This window comes from Myotis daubentonii, chromosome 5 (assembly GCF_963259705.1).
Source record: "Myotis daubentonii chromosome 5, mMyoDau2.1, whole genome shotgun sequence".
NCBI lineage: Eukaryota > Metazoa > Chordata > Mammalia > Chiroptera > Vespertilionidae > Myotis > Myotis daubentonii.
Window position 1 is genome coordinate 43,489,550 of NC_081844.1, and position 21,760 is coordinate 43,511,309.

At 45.6% G+C, this 21,760-nt stretch overlaps 1 protein-coding gene across 3 annotated transcripts in view; it reads right to left on the minus strand.

Annotated features, from left to right (window-relative positions):
- PALLD (palladin, cytoskeletal associated protein) overlaps positions 1–21,760 on the minus strand; it is a 393,658-nt gene that overhangs the window by 250,342 nt on the left and 121,556 nt on the right. The window contains exon 1 of one of the 3 annotated variants that reach the window (XM_059697672.1): positions 9,896–9,918. The exons of the other annotated variants lie outside the window; for them this stretch is intronic. The gene's annotated coding sequence lies outside the window, so the exon portion shown is untranslated. Of the gene's footprint in view, positions 1–9,895; positions 9,919–21,760 lie in introns of those variants that run through there. 3 annotated transcript variants of the gene reach the window in all.

Sequence of the window (21,760 nt, forward strand, 5' to 3'; positions counted from 1 at the left end):
TCCCAAAAATGTATACACTCTTTGAATAATTACAAAAGCAGTGTTTATTAAAATACATCTCATTTTCAAAATGTAATAGAATCTATAGACATTGTGTGTATACATTTGGGGCGGGGGGGGGGGTACCCTGTATTTGTCTGAGTACTATGTTAGGTCAATTCTGGAGGATCTTCTTATGGCTAAAATTATTCTATATGCTCAAAGATGGAATAGATTGGAATGAAGTAGTGGGTTCCTTGTCACTAGATATATTGAAGATGCAGGATCAGTGGCAGAGATCTTGTAAAGAGAATTCAAGGACTCGATGGTTAATTGAGAGACTATGATAACTGGTGCTATAATCTTTCTTTTAGCAAACAATGACAGCTGATGTATGAAAGTGGGACAAAATACCTAAATCCCTGGTGTGCTGAATTCTAAAGAATGGCATAATCCTCTTAAGTATGACCCATTCACTAGAGCAGCCTAATTCAATCAAATAACTTGAGATTTCCAGTGGCTTTTTAATTAGGATAGTTTATTGGGGATGCATTAACTGTTAAATGAAGCTCATATTCAGCACACAAAAAAGCTACAATGTTTGCATGTGTGCAGTTTGCATTAAAAATATACTTTAAAAAATATTTCCTGCTTTATACAAAAACTTGGGGCAATATGTGACAGAGTATTTCCTCTAGATTTTAAAGTGCTGAAGAGAGGGGTGTTAGGGGGGAAGGGATTGAGCAGAGAAAAAAACACACAAAAAAAACCCCAGAGAACTCATGGTTATGGACAACAGTGCTGTAATTGCAGGGGGAAGGGGAGGTGGGTAGAGGTGGAAGAGGACATAGAGAGAATAAATGGTAATGGATAAATAAACAGAAAAAAGAAAAGCTCTCTTAAATTGACTATTATTTACTAGAGGCCCATCTTATTTCATTAATGTAGAACTTCTCTAATTTTGAAAATGCTTGTGTTAGGAAACCCCATGCTACAATTCAAATCCAATAAAGTGTAATTTGATTTTTCAAAAGCACATTTGAGACCTTTAAAAAGATTGAAAGGTTTTTCTATCATTTAACTAAAGAATAATTTTTATGAAAATTATTTTATACATGTATTTTGATAGTTTCCTGAATCCCCCACTCTTTCCATAATTTTTTTTACATCCCTTCTTATTTTTCAATATTTTTTCTTGGAGAAGAATCCCACACCACCTAAGGAGTAAAAGAAAATCATGATTCCTGCTTGGGGTTGGCTCACCCATAAAAGTATCTGTTGGTGTTGGGACAAAGCAGCTCTTTTCTGTACAGAGGGAACTCCCTGCCACCGTCACGCTGTGTGTGTGAGTCTACACAAGCCACAGCTGCTCCCTCAGCATTTCAACCTTCAGAGCCAAGCCTCTGGAGAAGGTTCTAGCCTTCCAGGCTCTGTTCAGCGTTTCACCTGCTTCTACCCTACCGGGTATTGTCTAATCCCATCATTGAGGGAGAAAATAAAAAATAAATGCCCGGCCAGGTGGTTCAGTTGGTTGGAGCAACATCCCGTGCACCTAAAGGTTGTGGATTCAATCCCTAGTCATGGCACAACCAATTGATGTTTCTCTCTCTCTTCTTTCCCCTCTCTCTAAAACAAATCAACAAGTAGATCATTGGGTGAAAATGAAAAGAAAATAAGCCTTTTAGCTAGCTGTACAGAATCACTATTTTTAGCTATTCACGTTTGTTCAAAAGGAACTCTCCTGAATAAGATGAAAAATGGGTATTTCTGATCAATATAGATAAAGTCAGATATCATAATCTTGACCTCACACATTTTTTTTGTCCTCATGTCTCTGGGAGGAAGAGTACCAATCTCTCCCTCTTCCCCTACCTCTTCTTCCTGTAAAGTATCCTTATGATCTCTAAGTGACTAAAAATTCAAGTACTCAATAGCTCTAAAATGCTGGTAAGATGAGAAAGAGATTTTCTGGCCAGTGGCTAAAGAGTTAACCTTAGACATTACACAGAAAATGTTAAATCTCTTGCCAGGTCATTTACTGCAATGTTTAAAAGATGAAAGAGTGAGTTTGCCCCACACTCTGGAGCCCAATAATGTAATTGTAACTAGTATACTGACGAGACAGAACAGTCTTCTAACACTATTTTAGAAGTGATTTATTGATCCCTGCACAATAATTTTTCAGGGATTCATACAACCAGAATTTATAGATTTATTCCTAACTTCAGGAAAAATTGACTTCACTCTGGTTCCCTTTGCCTTCTCACATTAATCTTTAAAGTGCAATTAGCTAAGTTAAATCATGATCTTGACAAGGCATTCCCTCCACCCCCTTGGGGGACAGGATCTGGTTGTGCAAAGTTTGGATTGTGTTACTTCATCTTTAAAAGACCATTTGTGTAAGCACATTTTTATTATTAGCAAATAGTATCATTAGAATGTACGTATTTTCCATGAAGGAGAAAGAGAGAAATATGCAGGAAGCATGGTTGTACTTTGCAGTATTATCCCACACATATGACATGTGTAAGGTATGTAGGCTTCTTAGCTGAGGCAGTGGGGGATGATGAGTGCAGGACTACCAACTGGGAGCTATATAAACATCTAAAAGGAAAAGGAAAACATGTAAAATATAAGCCAACACTCCCACATTCTGAAATTTGTTGCAACTAAGGTGGGAACATGAATCGGTGTAACCTCTCAAGAAGAGAATTTGGCAACACTTACATTTAGAATGTACATGCCTTTGACCCAGCAGTTTCGCTTCTAGGAAGATACACTTCAATACGCTCACACAAGGGCAAAAAGACACTTGACACATATGTACAAGGATGTTCATGCTAACACTTTTTTTAAAAAAAAATAGGAAAACACTTATCTTGCCCTAAAGGTCCATCAAAGAGAAAATGGCAAATTAATTACGATATCCAACAATTATGGAAATGCTATGCATGCAGCTTTAAAAAATAGTGTTATATAAAGCTGTCAAAAAGATATAATCCAGCCAAACCACAACAGTATAGAATGGAACAGCAGACTTCTGGAGGGTATACGAGAAACGTGTCACTTTTAAGTTATGCGGAGAGGAGGGCTTGACGCTGAGGGAAGAGAGAGAACTTTCCCCTTTTCAGTTTGGAGCTCTCTGTATATATATTTACAAGCAAGTATTACTTCATACATGTTAAATTTATTAAAACGTACGAAGAAGAAGGAAGCCTTGAGGAAAACATGACATTATTAGCACACCCATCCTATCTCAGAATTTTAAAAGTAGAAAGAAAACAGAGTTTTTGGAGCAAATATGTCCTATTAAAAGAGACTTGCATTATTATTTCATTATTCATTAACTACTGGGGTCTTTCAACCCATATTTTATTTGTGCTCCCCTCATGAGGTTATTAGGAGGATTAAACAAGGTGATGCATGTCTCACCTTTGGTTTGGGGCTTGATGTACTTTACGCAAAAAGGCTAGCTAGCCGGTTGTTATAATTTCTTACAAAAGCCAAGGGAAGGGTACACTGTAGGAGCACACAAACACTTTGGAAAAGTCTCTGACTTTGGATGTATGTTACTAAAAACCCATCTTCTACTTTGTCTCCTCTTTGAGAGCCAATCCACTAGACCTGGTTATAAATGAATGGATTTGTAATCTCTGCCTTTATTTTATGTATCTATGAAGCTTCCTACTGCTAGGAGGACCACTGCAGACTTTCCCAAATCATGGTTACAATGAGAATGAAGTGGACTCAATTAAATAAAACAAATGTTAGCGTGGTGTCTTATACACTGAGGTATTCAGTCCTAAAACTAGATGTGTTGATGCAAATATGCTTTAAAAAAAAAATCACACCAGCCACGGATTATCTCATCTTGCTTCAGGTAATGGGTGGAAAATACCACAGTGCATCATCAATGAGGATCTGTAGAACCTGACATGCTAGGGTTGTATTCTGTTGTGTTTCCTTAGCGACCGAGCAACAGCTTATAGGACAGCCCCTGGCTCTGGGGAGTCCATGCCCCAAGAACGGAATGGTTTCTAACCATGAGAGTGATTCTTGCCGAGCTCAACGGAACCTGAGCTCTAGCCTCCAAGCACCCTTTGGGTTGGATCTTGAAACTCTTGCTGGGGGAAGAGAGAAGCTAACTAAGAAGCCAAATGAAGACCCGGTCATGTAGAAGACGACTCACATGTGGCTTTCACTCCAGTGGGGGTGAGACTGGGGAGAGAGACAATAGGTACTTAACCTACCACATAAAAGAAATCATTTCAGATAGGGCAATGCCACAGAGAAAACAAAACACAGTATGAGTGATCAGTGCTCCATTAGATACGGTGGTTGTGGAAGAGTGAGGTCATTTCATGCTATGAGAATACAGTGTGTGTGTGTGTGTGTGTGTGTGTGTGTGTGTACCAAGATTGTGTACGAATAAAGATATCAGACAATTAAAAAGGGCCTGATAGCAGATGCTCGATGCAGAAGTATTCATGCCTGGAGATACCCTAACAGTGAGCTTCATATCAACCACCTCCAAAGAGGCTCCTCTCCCTGGAGTTACTAGGACCAACTAGCAAATATCTCGCCTTCTAGGCAAATAGAATTCACACCTTCTTTCCTGAGCGCATTCTTTCATGTTAATACATACCCATAAGGACCAAAAACATGTTCACTTATGACTTAATACAGAATTCAGATCTATCTCTACAGTGAAATGGCCCTTTTCTCTCATCCATGATGTCATAGATGTCTGATTCTTCTCTCTCAAGCTACAAAACAGCTGTTGCTAATGCATATAGACAGATTTCAAAAGTGAGGCTACTATCCTATCTAATAAAAGAGAAACATGGTAATTAGCGTACGACCGCTACCCTTCCCATTGGCTAATCAGGGCAATATGCAAATTAACTGCCAGCCAAGATGGCGGCCAGCAGCCAGGCAGCTTGAAACTAACATGAGGCTTGCTTGCTTCAGTGACGGAGGACTCCAACGTTCCCCGCCTGTCGCTGCCGGCCTCTGAGCTGCAACTCTAAGCAACTATGTTACAAATATAGAAGCTAAACAAAACCCCAGGGCTTCAGCCAGCAGGATTGCAACATTGTTTCAAATACAGAAGGTAAAAAAAGGCCAGAAACCTGCTTTCAGCAGCGGAGGCCTAAGAGCTGGAGCCTCAGAGCTAAACCTGGCCCAGAATAAAAAAAGAAAAAAGAAAAAAAAGGAGCGGTTGGGAGCTTCAGTCACCCGCTAGCCTGAAAACAGCCCTCAGGCCCTCACCCAGACTGGCCAGGCACCCCAGTGGGGACTCCCACCGTGAAGGATGTGTGAACAGCTGCAAACAGCCATCATCCCCTCATCCAGGCTGGCCAGGCACCCCAGTGGGGACCCCACCCTGATCCAGGACACCCTTCAGGGCAAACCAGCTGGCCCCCACACGTGCACCAGGCCTCTATCCTATATAGTAAAAGGGTAATATGCCTCCCAGCACCGGGATCAGTGGAGCCGCGAGGCCTCCCAGCACCGGGATCAGCGTGATAGGGGGCAGCACCCAAACCCCCGATCGCCCTGCAGCTGTGTGTGTGACAGGGGGCGGGGCCACAACCTCCCTATCGGCCCTGCTCTGTTCATGACAGGGGAAGATGCCCCAACCCCCTGATCAGCCCTGCTCTGTGCCTGATAGGGGGGAGCTCCCCAACCCCCTGATCGCCCTGTGGCTCTGTGTGTGACAGGGTGCGGCGCCCCAACCCCCTGATCGGCCCTGCTCTGTGTGTGACAGGGTGCGGCACCCCAACTCCCCCCCCCCCCCACGGGCCCTGCTCTGTGTGTGACAGGGTGTGGCCCCCTCCCACCCTTGCCACAGGCCCTGCTCTGTGTGTGATGGGGTAGAGCCATAACCTCCCCCGCATCGGCCCTGCCCTGAGTGTGACAGTGGCGGTGCCCCAACCCCCTGATCGGCCCTGCTCTGTGGGTGATAGAGGGCAACGCCCCAACCGCCCCCCATGGGCCCTGCTGTGTGACAGGGTGCGGCGCCCCAACGCTCTGATCCGCCCTGCTCTGTGTGTGACAGGGGGCGGTGCCCCAACTCCCCTATCAGCCCTACTCTGTGCGTGACAGGGGGGAGCTCCCCAACCCCCTGATTGACCCTGCTCTGTGCATGACAGGGGGTGGCGCCGAAACCTCCCCATCGACCCTGCCTTGAGTGTGACAGGGGGCGGTGCCCCAACCCCCCAATCAGCCCTACCCTGAGCGTGACTGAGGGTGGCATCCCAACCCCCAGATCCGCCCTGCTCTGTGCATGACAGGGGCGGCGCCCCAACTCCCCAATCAGTCCTGCTGTGAGCCAGACCAGGGGCTGCACCTAGGGATTGGGCCTGCCCTCTGCCACCCGGGAACAGGCCTAAGCCAGCAGGTCATTATCTCCCGAGGGGTCTCAGACTGCGAGAGGGCACAGGCCAGGCTGAGGGACCCCCCTTTCCCCCCGAGTGCACAAATTTTTGTGCCCCGGGTCTCTAGTCTATAATAATTAAAGCATAATAAGCTAATTAGACTGGACATCCTTCTGGATGACCTTCTGGATGAAGCCGGGCTGCAGGGCAAGCCTGGGTCCCGGGTGCCTGCCAGCGGCCACAGGGAAGCCCGGGTCCTGGGTGCCAGAGGGAAGCCAGTGCGGCAGCTGGGAAAAGGAAGGCCTCTAGTTACAGTATAAGCATTTCTCTAGTAGCCACTGCAAACTGTCCTGCATTCTCTTTGTCTGAAAAGCCAGTGAATAGGGAAAGGAGAAGAAAAATAGCTTGCGGGTTGTTGGGTAAGACCTGCCTGCGCTGCTCCCTGGAGCACTTTTGTTCCTTATAAGCAGCAGAGAAACCAACAACCAGGAGAGCGTTTATGTCGCCTTCAGAAGCTGTCAACCACCACAAGGGAATGAATGACCTCAGTGCATTGAAGGGGGTAGGGGAATAAAAGGACAAATGATGTAGCCTTGTTCTAAGTATGCAATTTGGATAAATAAGGAAAATAAGAAATTCCGTCCTTAAAAATAAGTGTTAAATACATGGGAGTGCTCACACTTGAGGGGTGCACTGGAATACAGTGATTACATGGCAGGGGTTCTGAAAACCTGCCTGGCTTTTTTTCCAACTACATTTGTAGGCACGCGCCACCATCCCTGACCAAGAGGTTGTCTCACACACAGACTTATTCTGACTGGGATCTACTATTATGATCTGTCTTCCGAGCAGCCTGAGGAGCAAATTTTCTTTTTTCCTGTAAATATTTTAATAAATAATCCTGAACTCTGGAGGGGAAAACACATGAATAAGAACACTATATTCTATGGTAACAAATGGTCCAGAGAATCTATTTTGCATGGTAGTCAATAGTCAGCCAAACCTTCCCGGAGGATTTAGCTAAGCTCACCGGAGCGCCTCCCCCCGCCGACCCCCCCAAAAAATGTTGTGTCAGGGAAAACAGTTTAATTCTAATTCTTTACCTTTTGCAGGACTTCTAGGTTTAAAGGGCTACTAAAATGTTTAATTCTTTTCATCTATGATGATTAGGGCAGCACTTTTGAAGCTGGTTGAAGAAAGGAGGGTAAGCAAGAGAGAGGTAATACTGTTTGTTTGTTTACTTTTGAGTGGTGAACTTTTTAATTTTGTTAGTTCTTTCCCAAACTATTTTTGCTATGCAAACTGAGAGGGCAGACTCTGTCTTCATAATAGTCTATGCATAAGTATTGTCTTAGGTGCTATTAACATAAATACCTTAAAATTTTTAGTAGTTTTGAGGCCTGAGAGCCTCTCATTTATATGTGGAAAAATGATCTGTATTTTTTACTTGTACTATTACCAGAAAAATATACATAAAGGTCCCACGCCATAAAGTGCTATGTTCTCGAATGATGAGCTTGCACAGCTATCATCTTTGCCTTCTGAGACTTTCTAACATAAGACATCACAGTTAACATACTATTTATTTTGTGACAAAGAGCAATAGACTTTCTATGCTCATTGCTCGGAGCCATGGACATTCATCTTATGCCACTGCTATCCAGGGGAAACCAGAGGCCTGAAGCTCTGTGGTGGCCGTGGGCCAGACCTTGATTCATTCTTGGAAGCCTCATCTACACCCTTTCGCAAGGGACACCTGGAGACCACTTTCAGTGTATTTCATTTTGGTGTGAGGATTGTTCTGGAGAGGAGAATGTTTCGGGGGTGGGTGGTAAAGTTGTAAAGAGGGACTGATGGACTGCTCTCTCCAAAACTGCACACACTTGTCCAAGCCTGGCAGCCAAGCCCTGGGCTGGGCCCAGGCAGGACTGGAGTCCTGCTGTGGAAGCAGATGGCCGCTGGGCCCGGAGTCTGGTGTCAGAGAGACTTCAGCGTCAGCATTCTGCTGGGTGGGTTCTAACTTCCAGGACCATCTCCCGGCTCTCCTGAAGGGAGCCCCTGGGCAATGTGATCGGGAGGAGGAGGGGCAGGCACAGCGTCTGGCACGGGGCCCTGGCCCTTCTCCTCCTTCCGAAGTCTGTGTGGGAAAGGGGAGCTGCCTGCAGTCAGGAAGAGGTGGCGGATGGCCTGGGACCTGCGGAGGTGAGGCTACACGCTGCCGGCCTTTGGACGGCAGCCAGGAGACCACTTTGCCACCTGGTGGTGGAGTTGGCTTCCTGCCCCAGTTTCTTAGAATAGCAAGCGGCATACAAGGCTCAGCATCCCTGTGAGGTCGTCTCCTAGTTTTTAATAATTCCTTGTATTTATTTAGTGCCTTTTTCCCCTCCCAAGAGCGAAGTAGAAGAGTTTTCCATATGTGGACTTCAATAATCCTCATTACGTCCCCGTGCCTGGGCTGGTTAGAGAACCGTGCTAATGGGGCCAAGGTCAGCACTCAGCCCCTCACGAGCCCCCTGTGAGCAGCCCCATTTGCACTGAGAAAATCTGTTTCATGGTCTCACTCGGCACAGCTAACCATGCCAATTATTTCAGAACAGCTTACAAGAGGCCGCAGCGATAACAGGTGGTAATAATAATAATGATGGCAGCTTACATTTAATGAGGGCTCACTCTGTGCCAGGTATTTTCTAAGTGCTTTTCATATATTAACTAATTCAGCTCTCCCCAAAACTCCATGAGAGAAGTACTATTGTTGGACCCATTTTAAAGAGGAGGAAACTGAGGCCCAGGGAGGTTAAGGTCACACAGGAAATGGCAGAGCAGGGATTTCAATTCCATCAGTCAGCTTCAAGGGATCCAACTCTTTTTTTCTTTTACATTTTAAAAATTGATTTCAGAGAGTAAGGAAGAGGGAGAGACAGAACATCAATAATGAGAGAGAATCATTGATTGGCTACCTCTTGCACACCCCCACCGGGGATCAAGCCCGCAACTCAGGCATGTGACCTTTTACCAGAATTGAACCTGGGACCCCTCAGCCCACAGGCTGATGCTCTATCCACTGAGCCAAACCGGCCAGGGAGGCTCCAGCTCTTAATAGCGCCCCCCACCAATAAGCAATGTTGAGAATGGAATCAGTACACACATTCCTTATCATGCCTAGATATTAAGGCAAAACTTATGAATACAGAGGAAGATGTGGAGAGTAGACCAGAGGGACTCAGTTGACATTTAAAGGACACTACCAGCAATACACATCAGGGGCTATGCTACACACACCACAGGCTCCGTCTCATTTCATCTTTACAGCAGCCTTTTGATGTCGGCACTACTGCCTCCACGTTATAGCTCGGGTTATTGAGGGTCAGAGAGGCCACGTAATTTGAACTCTGGCGCTTCGCATTAGAGTCAGAATTAGGAAAGAAGTCTGTTTCTAGTGCTTATGCTATTCCATGAAATTTCAGAGACGTTCTCAATTCAGTTAAAGAAAATATGTGAAAAAGAAATAGAGGTTTCGAGGCGATGAAGAGACACACCATGAGCGATGGTGTCCAGGATTAGAAGCACACTTTCGGACTTCCATTGCTGTGTCCTCTTTCCTACAACTACCAAATGGCTGTTTCTTTTTGCCCTCTTCATATGTCATCGCCAAAGAGAAAATAAACATCTTTCACCACAGGGTCGTGCTGGGTGACGGGAGAGAGCAGGAGGTTACTCGCTATGAAAATAGGGGTACTCAAATCTTTATTATTTGTTTATTGGGAGAGTTCAGTGATAGAGCCCATTTAAACTGTTTGGACAAAGTCGATGCTCAACAAATGTTTAAAACACATTCACATCCAAAGAGCTCCTGTCTGTCATTTGAAACAAATGGGAGTAATTACTTAACCATTTCCCTCTCTGGACGCACCAAATGGTTTTGAAAGAAGAATAGACTCCAGAATGCATGGCCTCTTGCATCAGACACATTTAAGTTGGAGCTCTGGCTCCATCATTCCCGCCAGGAACTTAGGCGAGTTGAGTTACCTAGCCTCTCTGAGCTTCAGTTTCCTCATCTATAAAATGTAATAACGCTTCCCATGTCATGGGCTTATTACATTAAAGGGGAAATGAATATAAAGTGGCTCCCAATCAGAGCTAATCATTATTATTATTAAAGTGAATATCTTCACGGGAAACTAAAATGCAGAAGTCTGCTTATATTTCCCGGTTTTTGCGGGAACCTCATGGTCTATAAATGGTGTTCACTTGTATGTCACTCCGTGGCTTCAGACGCTCTCAACCCGTCTGCTTTCCTCAAAGTATTCATTTGCGGAGGGGAATTCTGCTTTTTCAGCAGATAGAGTTTCAGTGCACTGGCAGGGTGTGCTGGGTGCCTTGATTAATGGCTCAGCAGATATTCATATTGGTAGTAATAACTAGCACATGTGTATTGGAAATCATACACAGCATATTGTGCACTCATATTTGATAAACAGCAGCAAGATGTTAAACAGGGATGGTTTGGCTAGCGAGCTGTGATAACTGTTAACACTACAAATGCCAGCTTCTGGATTGCAAGTTCCTCGCAGCTTAAATATCAAAACCCAAAGAAAGAAAAGCCCCAAATTGTTTCCTGTGTATTATCCTCAAGTCAGACAATGCAATCTGGATAGGAATTCCACCCGAAAGCAATACTTCCACTGTGGTTAGCAAACCAGACTGCGTTTCCTTTTTAGTTTAACTTGACCTAATTAAGGCTAGGGCGTAGAATCTTGACATAATGCTCTGAGATCCTTTGACAAGTCATTTAACATTAGTATTATTCCATAACTTGCCAAGTTACAATATGAAAGGTAAGTGCTTATTTCAGAAAAACCTAAGCTTTCTTGTACGAACGATATTTTAAGGCTCGCACTAATGGGGCTCCAAACTTCCCTTTCCCCCGGGGCCCAAATACTCTGCCGACTTCTCCAAGAGCTCTCACATCTGCTGAAGATAAGGCAAGGTATACATCTGACAATCACCCAGGAGGTTTATGCTGGGAAATTTCTCTTCAGAGTGTCACAAGATAGCAGAGGCCAAGGTGTGTGTGTGTGTGTGTGTGTGTGTGTGTGTGTGTGTTGGCGGGAGGGGGGGGGATGGTTTCTTCATACTGTATTATTTGCTATCAAAGTATGCTATCACAATCTGGTTATGTTTCTTTAAAAAAATTTTAATCCTCATCTAAGGATACTTTTTTCCATTGGTTTTTGGAGAAAGTGGAAGGAAGGGAGGGAGGAGAGGGGAGAGAAAAAAATGGATAGAGAGATACATCGATTGATTGCCTACCACACATGCCCCAACCAAGGCTGGGGATCAAACCTGCAACTGGGATACATTCCCTTGACAGGAAATTGAACCTGTAACCTTTTGGTCCATTGGCTAGTGCTCTAACCACTGAGAAAACTGACCAGGGCTGGATATGTTTCTTAAGAAGTGCAGAAGCATCAAGTCTATTGTGTAGAAGATGCCTGCACTTGAAAAAAGAAAAGAGGCAGTGAGTGAAACAGGTCTACCAAGACTGGGGTCCAATTGGGATCCATGTAAACTTTCAACAACTCAATTAATCGGCACCGAACCCAGAAACTATTTTCTCCAAGACTGTACTTCCTCCTTGATAAAATATGCATAAAGGAACCTAGCCAGAGACCTTTTGCGTATTCGATGCGTCTGGAAAGACTTAAGTGACTTCTCTGTAGAAGGGCTCAGTATTCTTCATTCAGTGAACACATAATCTCCAAGTGCCCTGAGACTGGGGAATGGGTACCACATGTAACACTCATGGGTGAGCTTATCAATGAAAGGGTAACTCGACACAAGTCATGGGAAGGAGCCAGCATGGTGCCTGTGCGTTGGGGGTGCCCAATTAATGCTGACTGCACTGCGCATTCTCCAGTCATTTCCTGGTCTAGCGGAGAAGATAGGTTTTCAAATTTCACTTATGAGCTTTGTTGAGAGGTTGACGTTGTGGTTCACGTCTCTCTCTGAAGGGGCAGGCTGTGAACCTTTCTCTCAGAGAAGTTTTTAAGCGGTACCCAGCTGGAGTGCATGTGATTCGAAGGCTTCCCAGATAAAGACCTCCTGGGGAGTCACCAGATTCCCTCTAGATTCGTGGTTTACCAATCACATCTGGAAAGGCCTGGGGGAGACAGGCTTTTGATCTGGAGCTAGAGAGAAAAAATCAGGGGCCAGAGCTTATCCAAGAAATGAGGGGAAGCCGAGACAGAGTACTCAAAAGAAGGCAGTCAAACAGGTTGGCAAAATGAAGGGGACCACAGCAGGAGTGGACCAGGGCTGGGTGGCAAGTTCTGAGAGTCATGGCCATGGGCCCAGGGTAAGTAGGGAAACTTCCAACAACTGGCTTAGGTGTCTGTGGCTGGTTTTTATGGGCCAGCTTTGGCATGGGGCAAAGGCAGACCTGCTGCATTTAAAGAGTCTGTTCTAGAATGGATACTGTAAAAGAGGTTTCTTCAAGTATGATCTGCTGACGTCTCAGAACCCTCTGAGGTACTTATCAAATGCCGGTTCCAAGGTTCCACTCAGGCTTAATGGATCAATAGGATTTGGAGCCAGGGCCTCAGAATCTGTGTTTCTGACAAGCACCCCATCCCACCATGGGATTTTTCGAAAATGTAAAGTTTTAAAACCACTGAAATACAGTAAAGTGCAAGGAATTAAAAGACAGAAAACTTGAGTTCTCTTCTTGGCCATGTGATCTTGGCAGTTGCTTGATCTCATTGAATCTTAGTTTCTTTGTCTGTAAAATGGGGATAATGTACTTGTTCATAAGAGTTGGCTAAGTTAATGAAGATCAAAGTGGTGAGCAAATGCACATGTTTGTAATTATCATGTTTTTGAGCCAGAGTGAAATCTTGGAGACTACCACCATTGTACCTCCGACAGATCTGGGCTTGGTTAGTTATCTCAGAACAGCCCAGTGTGATAGCTCTTAGCTATGTGTCTCCTGGAAGGTCCTCCAATGGTCTCGTACTTTATCCAGCACTTGTAACTCTGATGGTCAGTATGAGTGCCAGCACTGGGAGTTGGACTGCTTGCTTTTCAAATCCTGGAGTCATGAGGCAGAAGAGCTTTGAGGGGCCAGAAGTCTCAGGGGTCTGGCTCCTCTACGGGTGAATTCCAGGGACTTTTAATGTGCTAAGCTACTTGGGACAGTAGCTGGGGTTAAGAATTAAGAAGAGGAAGAATAGGATTAGAGTCCCAAGTGAGTTGATGAATTGGCGAAGTAGCCAGGAAGAAAAAAACACACAGCTCAATAGGAAACGTTCTGGATGATACATGGAGGAAATGATTGTTATCACAAACTCGGGCTAAGCAGTGTCCAGCCAAATGAGGATAATAAGCTGAAAACAATCCAGTGAGGTCCGGAGGTCACTTAAAACATGAGCGTGAAAGTTGGCTGCACTAACTGAATGAAGCCCAGCGTGGAGGAGCTGTGAGGTAATCACCACTTTATCATACCTTTATGAGACGTCTTTGTCCAGCTCTGGACTTCACAGTGTGAGAGGCATGGACTACTTGGACATAGTTCAACGATAGAAATAAAGATGATGAAATTGTTGGAGAACATGAACTATGAGAAAAAGCAAAAAAAAATAAAAATAATAAAAAAAATCTGGTATTATTTAACCTAGAGAGAAAGCAAGCCAAGGGGAGACTTAACTCTTCCAGTCCATGAACTCGGGCTGAGAGTGACCATCTTTGTTTGCATTATATTGAGGGGTAAATAGGCTGATGTTCAGTAAAAGGGATGTATGTTAAGGAAAGAAAAATACTTTTGTGTGTGTGTGATGAATGTTAAGAGCTTAAACAGGCTCTGGTGGCAAGAGAAAGACTCCTTTCCAAACACTGACTCAGGGGCCACACCAGACGGAGGGATGTGACAAGGTGCTGCTTTACCCTATTTTGAAAGTTGGAAGGAAAAACAATACTGTCTGAATTTGGAATCAGCCCCACTTCTGGCCCAGAGCTGTGATTTGGGACAGGCAGTTAACTTCTCTGGTCCTTAGTTTCTGCATCTTAAAAATAAAGGTAATAGATCAGATGATCCCCAAGGTCTTTCTCAGCTCTAAAAAGTCACATTCTGTCATGTTCAAGAGTAATAAGGTGCTGTGTTTAACATGTGACAGTTTTCCTTCCAATAAAGCAACAACAGTAAACATGCTGGGGCGGAGGGGGGGGTGGCATTTGATCTGGGCTTGATGGGCTGATGCTATGGGTTGGGTTGGAACAAACCGTGGAGAGCTATTCCCTGTGGGGAGTTATCTGGCTGAGAGACAGGTGGGGCAGAGAAGGCAGGGTTCTCCTGAGAAGGGTATACACCGAGTGGAAGGGGAGGATGAGTGGTGCCAATAGGCTACCTAGGAACGAGGACAGGGAAAGGAGAGAAGACTGTGGGGTGCGAAGCAGGACAGGCTGATGAAGATGAAGCCTTAGGTAAGGACCCAGCCAAACCCTAGGACCTGGTCTAGACTCAACAGCCAAGAAGGCCACTCAAGGGACTCCCGGAAGATGAACTGCATCCCCAAACCAAGGGCATGGGTCTGTATTCAGGTAGGAGGGGCCCTAGGCCTCTGAAGAGTTGGGGCCCCTCCTACCTGAATACAGACCCATGCTCTGAAAAGCACATGGGCTTTGAAGTGAGACAGACTTGGTTTCCATTCTGCCTCTGCTACTCATTACCCACGTGATCTTGGGCAAGATGCTTCTCCTTGGTAGACATCAGTTCCAGATAGCAACATGGGGAAATAGATCTTCCTCAGGATATTTTTATGAGGATTAAACATGATTATGTGCTTGACAAAAGTGAATAAAGACTGCTGTAATTCTGATTGGGCCTGGGAATGGATTTAAGGCAGAAAAAACAAACAAAAAAAGAAACACACTTCCGTGACTCTATGGTTTCTAGAAAGGTCCTGAAACTGGATGACTACTAATACTACTACTAATACCTAATGTTCCAAACTATGTTTTTATAACACGTCCTCCTGTGTTCCTCCATCTGATCCTCCCGAATATTTAACTTTGAAGTAGGCATTGTTATTCCTGCCCCATTTCAAAAGATGAGACATTGAGGCTGAGAGGGGATAATGCCTTGTCCAGCCTCAGTGAGTAAGTTGCAGAGGTGTGGTAGTGACTTAAGTCTTCTGGCTTCAGACATTGCTTTTTCCTTAACATCTATTCCATGGGAGAGAAACAGAAGAGCTTGGGAGAAGGATTGACATTTTAACATCATAACCAACTTATCTGAATAACATGAGACTGAACTTATCCTCTGGTCTGACCGCTGGTAGTTGTCCAGGAACAGTTCCTTGACCTTGAAAGGTTGCTAGACCCTAAGCCTCTCCTCCCAACCCCAGTGTGCCGCCAATCCTGCCAATACAAGCAGAGTCAGCACCAGATTAGCACAGCTTTCTGTTTGTCACACTTACTGAATGAAGAGGCTTCTTCTATTTGTGTCTTTAAATAGAATCATTACCCCGTCTCTGTGGTCATAACTCTCTCCAGGAGCCCTTAATAAACATTAAGACTGTGACTGAGTCACTTAGCTCTTTCCCCCCCTCACAGCCAAGTAACCATCTCTCTGATCTCCCCTCACAGAATTCCTTTCCAACCAGCAAAGCATGCCTGTGATTCTTCTCTCCTCCTTTGGATATTGATCCCAGGACCAGACACTCCTAATGAGGCAAGACTCACTGCTTCTGAGCCTAGAGAATGGGTCTCTCTGCCAAGCACAAATACTGTAGCCCCTCTTTTCTTTCTCATGAGCTCAGCCACTCTCTGGGACCCATTTCTGCTCTGGGATTATTAAAAAAATTTTAAAGGGCTGACATTTTCTTTTCAAAATAGTTTGCATTGAGTCCTGCTAGAAGCAAGGAATATGACTAAGTAATTTCTTAAAGCCCCTTCCAGCCAGTGATTCATCAGACATAGACTTTTAAACTGGAATGGATTGACTGATTCTGGGCCAAATGTCTCATTTTTTTGCAAATCAGGAGAGTGCAGTCCATAGAGGTGAAGAGTTGTGGAGGCTGCTTGCTACAGAGGAACGAACATAGGATTGGAAGTGCGAAGTTCTGGATCTGAGGCCAAACTCAACCAGCCACATGCTGAGTGACCTTGAGGAAGTCATTAACCTCCAGAGCTTCAGTTTGCATACTTGTGAAATGGAAATTATCCCACATACCCTACCTGCTTTCTAGTGTGGTTCTGAGGATAATAGGGCATTATATTTCTGAAAGGCAAGCAAAATATAATCGTTTACCAACAATGTTGCACATTTAAGTAGCTTGTGCAGAGTCACCCTGTGGCAAAACCAGAGCTCCAATTCCAGTATAATTCAATTTCCATCCTACAATGCTGCCTTCTTGAGATTTTTCCAATTCTATAGTTATAAGCTTTTCCCAGAAGGCACCACACTAATTTGATCTCCACATGCTTTCCTTTAAACCCCTGGATATACACAGACTCACACTGTGGGACTCCAGACTTCCTCAGATGGATTAGAGAACAGCATCTTTGAGGACTTGTTGGGGATCTCTCAAGCAGCCTTCCACTACGTCAGGGTTATGGCCCTCAGACCTTGGATTGATAGCTTCCGAGGGACTAGGTACATGTGTGAGCTAGCGTTCCCTGTAGCTTCTCTAACCAGATTCATAATACCAAACTGGGCACTGGAGACGGCTATTTGATAGCCTGTAACAAAATATTAGTCTACAGCATGTACATTGAAGACTGAAATAGGATGAGAGTGAACCACAAAGTAAAGTGATAATAGACAGTTGAAGTTCGTGCTGGACAGAGATTTGGAAACAGGCTTAGTGGTAATAGGTGGTTTACTGTGCCAATTTGTGGTAGTTCACATAGGAGAGGCAGAAGATGGCAGCTGAGTCTCCAAATGAAGTGTGGGCCTAAGGCCGTGGCTGGCAAACTGCAGCTCGCGAGCCACATGTGGCTCTTTGGCCCCTTGAGTGTGGCTCTTCCACAAAATACCACAAAATACCATGTGCAGGCGTGCACGTACAGAGCAATTGAAACTTCGTGGCCCATGTGCAGAAGTTGGTATTTTGTGGAAGAGCCACACTCAAGGGTCCAAAGAGCCGCATGTGGCTCGGGAGCCGCAGTTTGCCGAGCCGCAGTTTGCCGACCACCGGCCTAACGGACCACTCACGGAAGGGGCCAATGGGCTCTGAGCCCCACCATCAGCATTAATGCATGGGGAAATAGCCATGTTTCATCTGCCTCATTGTTAATCACGGTATAATGGTCCCGGGGAGATGGATCAAAATCATGTCTGCATTCATCAAGAGACGTGCATATACTGCTGTACTCATACTCTCTGACCCTCTGGCACAATGGGGTATCTCTTTCATAACTAATGCCTCCCAAAGTTTGGCATAGGACAGCCTTCTTTCAGTCACTGGAGAGAGCTGAGACCATTCTCTGACAATGTTCTTTGGCCTTCGAAGAGCACAACAGAGAAATCCTACTTTTCTCTGTTTTCTTAAGCATAAAAAATGTTTCAGATTTCAGAAATAATGGCGAGGTCAAGCCTACCATAAATAGAGAATATAGCTGTTCTCTCTATGCAATAAAACAGAAGTAAAGGGGGGGGGGGCGGGGGAGGGAACACTATAAGCCAGTTCAGCCAACAATTTCCATGTTAAAAAAAAAAAGTTCAAGCTGGAGCCATGTGGTCTCAATAAAGTAGTAAAATATATTTTCTTTACCCTACACTTCATGTGCCCATAACCTTCCTTTTAAATCATCGCTAACCAGCCCCAAATCACTGACCGCAAATCATTTGGTGGCTTTGGTCTCCGGGCGATGGAATGCGCTGGAGCAGACGGGGAGTCGCTACCAAGAGTGCTCAGAGGGAGCTTCCCCTGCCTCCGCACAGGCACACAGACCCCAGCAAAGCCCCGAAAGGGTTCCGCACGGAGATAGCACATGACATCATAGCTCAATCATTCAGGAAAAAACTGCAATGGCTGCAGAATAGCACCACATGCCACAAACCACAGTGGGCAGATAAAGCCGGAGAACAGCTTTTCTTATGAAAACATTCACGAATACCACAGGCAGCTGGCAGAGACACGTTTAATTACATTCACAGAAACCCATTGTATCCATCAGACCCACCATCTTTGGAGGTGACCAGCAAGTGGGAAGGTCAGTGAAGCCCATCTTAGAAATAGGAAAGCCAGAAGCGCTCGAAGCTCGCGCACTGCGTTTTATAAGGTTTGCTATGATGAGATTTGGCCCAGCTGTAAAATCGCTTGATAGGCTTTGAGGGGACTCCCAAGTGAACTAGACCTCAATAAGCAACCTAAATTTCAATGTTTAGCTGGGGATTAAGTGCAGCTGAAGGTGTGAGGGATCAATTATTCAATTCATGATTAATTGAAGAGACACCGAGGTTGTCCTGGGCATACACAGAGCTCATGCGACTGCCATCTGCCATCACATCAGAGGACTGAGTCTTGTATTTTGTAAGTGCCTTTGGAACTTTTGTTTTTCTAAAAGAACTGTTCAAAGAGTTAAGTATATACACTTAGAAGGGATGGCCAATGTATTGGGAGTGTCTTTAAGCTCCTCAGAGAAACAGAGTTCAACGTGCATTGGTAAAGTATGATTAAAGCTCACGGGGGGGAAAAACTGTCCAAAGAAAAATGCTATCTTAAAGGGTACTTAAGCACCAGCTTACAATCATGACTAAAGTGGAAGTTTGAAAGGAGTCTGCAGAATCTTCTTTGAGACAACAAGGATATGCCTGAAAAGGCCTGCGGACTCTTCTAATTTTAGCCCCAGCCAACCATCATTGCTGCTAATTCCAGTCTGTGATTTCACCTGAGTGAAGGGAGGAATTTCTAAAGAAAAACAACAACAATAAAATAACAAACCAGCAAAACCACACAACGAACAAACGACAAATGAAAAACCTGTGGTGATCAAAGTAGGTCCCATCCCTAAAGGAACAATGAAAAATTGCATAGTCTGCTAGAGACACTCACGTCTAGTAGCTGTAATCTTTTCAGAAACATGTTATTTTATAGCCCGGTAATGGATCTGGCAATAATCTTTTCCATCAGACACCCCAGGATAACTTTCCATTTCAGTTGGGGTGAGGGGAGAGCTCAAATGCATGCTCATAATATCTCCGGGCAACCTCTAAGGCAATGGTCGGAGAAAAGGCAAGACTCTTGGGTTACTGGAAATAACCTGCTTGCCATTATGTGGGCAATTATAAGCGAGGACTTGCTTTTTAAAATTGCTGGGTTCAGCCGAGATTTCCCATGGATTTATCAGCCACAGAAATAAACAAGCATTCCACTCGGTCCACTTGGAAGTGTGAGAGGGGCTATTGAAAGTCTTTTTCATCATGTGGACAGGCATTCAGCTTAACCTGCTGGGATGTCAAGGTACATCCCAGTATCCTGATGATTTTCTTCATCATCAGAAAGTTGAAAACAAACTTCAGCCCCCTTCTCAGGTGGCCCGCCCCCTTGGCCCCTGCCACACACCACATAACCCCTCTCCCTTCATCAACAGACCATCTGCTGTCAGGTGAGAGGTGATAAGCATCCTTGGGGAGCTCAGGTGTCTTTAAGCTTGTTGTGCAGGTAAATTAGGGGGAAAAAATCTCTCTTTAAAATTCCTGCTGGTTACCTCCGGATTAGCTCATTTCAAGAACTGCCTCTTTATGCAACAGTGATGGCATGCCTTCCATAAAAAACGAATGGAGAACGTCAGTTTTTCAGTTTAGTCTTCCCATGGCAGGCAAGCCATCAGGAATGCACTCTTCCCCATTGTATTCTTCCTGCCACTTGTTCCCTGAGAACCGTAGCCAACTGAACGCTAAGGAAGACAGGGACCCCATCCAAAGGGGTTCAGGAGAACAAGAGAGGGAGAATGGAGCAATTGAATTTGTTAGACAAAGGACTGCAGTCAAGTAAAACCCAACAACACACACACACACACACACACACACACACACACACACACACACACACACACACACAACTTTCAGGTACTGAAGAGCAACAGGTGTGACAACTCCCAGAATTAACTTGGGGGGGTGGGGTGGGGGCGGACGGGAGGACGGGGGAGAATCACCAAAACCTGCCATTAAAGGGTTTCCAGCTAAAGTTCATTCAGCGACTGAGAGCAATCAGGCTGTGAGAGACGGCTTGCTCCGTGCAAGTTCCCTTCCACGCCAGTGGGGACGGAGCAGATGACAAAAAGACTTCAGAAAGAGTACAAACCAACCTGGTGCAAACGGCCCCAGACATATCAACGCCCGAAAGAAAAGCTTCTCCCAAAGTATCTTATGTTTCGTAATGGGAAAATAGGGGGAGCAATTCAGCCGCGCGCCCCTCCTCCACCCCAACTCTAACAACAGAGTCGCGCGGAGCAGGACCCGTCCCCTAGGAGCGCGCGGTCCGGGGAAGGATTCGGAAAACCGTGGCTGCAGATGGTCTTCTGAGCCTGCTCCCAGGAAAAGCCCAGAACCGAGCGTTTCACAGCAGGACCTGCCTGCCACTGCCCAGAAACGCTGCAGAGCATTCTTCCCTGCACCGCTACACACACTGCACGCCCTCACTCACCGGCTGAGCAGGAAACGGCCTCTGCCCCCAAAGAAGCTCCTCTCGGGGGCTTCCAGAGCTCAGCTACTCCCGGCGCGCAGCTCCACAGCTCTGCATTCAGGCTCCGTTGCCGAATGCAACAGAGAAGCTGAAGCGGCAGCCAGCCGAGCGGCCGCAAGCCCAGCCCCTCGCCGGCTGCGATGAAGACGTCTTCGCGTCCTGGGCTCCGGGGAAGCCTCCTGGCGGCCAGGCAGCGGCGAGCAGCTCGCGGAGGCGCCGACTGCAGCCAGCGCCCCGTGTGCACCGGGGTGTCGGCGAGGGGGCTGCCCGGGAGGGGAGAGGGTGTGTCCTCGCGAGGAATGCTGCTCACTTCCAGAAATAACGCTGAGGGGGGACGGAGGGAGATCCACCGCCCCTCACGCCCAGCTCTTATCACACGTAGAAAGGCTTTTGCTGTTGGGAATGGCAATCACACGTGGAGAAGTTAATAAGCAAGTTCCACCCACGCTTTCTAAAGCCCGTTCAGCTGGGGTTGGAAGCGCTTCTCAAAGACCTCTGTTCATTTAGTCAATCAGGACACCTTTGGGTGGGGGGCGGGGGGGAATTCAGGTGGTGACTAAGTAGGGAATTTGTATTAGTTATAAAAGAAATCAATTTCCATCTTGACCTTCCTTATATACCCTTCCAAGCGGGGGTATCTTTCAATTACACTCTTCACCTACATTACTTCTTGTGCAATACATTGCCTCTCTGGTGCTGCCTTACCGCAAAGCTATA